The sequence below is a fragment of the Triticum aestivum genome, chromosome 1B (genome assembly GCF_018294505.1).
Source record: "Triticum aestivum cultivar Chinese Spring chromosome 1B, IWGSC CS RefSeq v2.1, whole genome shotgun sequence".
NCBI classification, from domain to species: domain Eukaryota; kingdom Viridiplantae; phylum Streptophyta; class Magnoliopsida; order Poales; family Poaceae; genus Triticum; species Triticum aestivum.
The window spans coordinates 597,614,397-597,614,934 of record NC_057795.1 but is presented as its reverse complement, the minus strand read 5'-3'; the positions used below and the strand labels follow the sequence as shown (position 1 = coordinate 597,614,934).

Below are 538 nucleotides of genomic sequence, written 5' to 3'. Positions count from 1 at the left end.
GGGATACATACAACCGATATGGATGGCGGTCCAGTAATAGGCTAGGTGTGTAGACATCTTGATATATTATAGCCGGTTGTGGCTTTTTTATTTTTTGGCCGCGTGTGGCATTTGTTTCTTCATGATCTTTTGAGACCACCTCAGGAGACTTTTGGACCTCTTTTCTTAATAAAATGGCTGTGTGCATCGAATGATGCAGAGGCTGGGGGTTAACCTCCTTTTCTAAAAAAATCTAATCCACAAGTTGAAACATCACCCTGGCACAATTGAGGCCGCGGCTATCATGGAGCACATCCTAGCTGGCAGCCCGTTCATGGTCTATGGCAAGATGGTGAACAACATGGACCCACACCTCAAGCCAAAACAAGATAGATATGCGATCCGCACCGCACCACAGTGGCTTGGCCCGCAGATCGAGGTCATTCGGGCGGCTACCAAGTGTATAGAGCGTGAGGTGAATTCTATGAGTGACAATCCAGTCATTGATGTGCACCGTGGCATAGCACTCCATGGTGGTAACTTCTAGGGAACACCCATC

General features: G+C 47.8%; 1 pseudogene; it reads left to right on the top strand.

The window, feature by feature from the left end:
* The window catches only part of LOC123080306 (phenylalanine ammonia-lyase-like), a 4,448-nt pseudogene that overhangs the window by 2,622 nt on the left and 1,288 nt on the right, over nt 1–538 (top strand).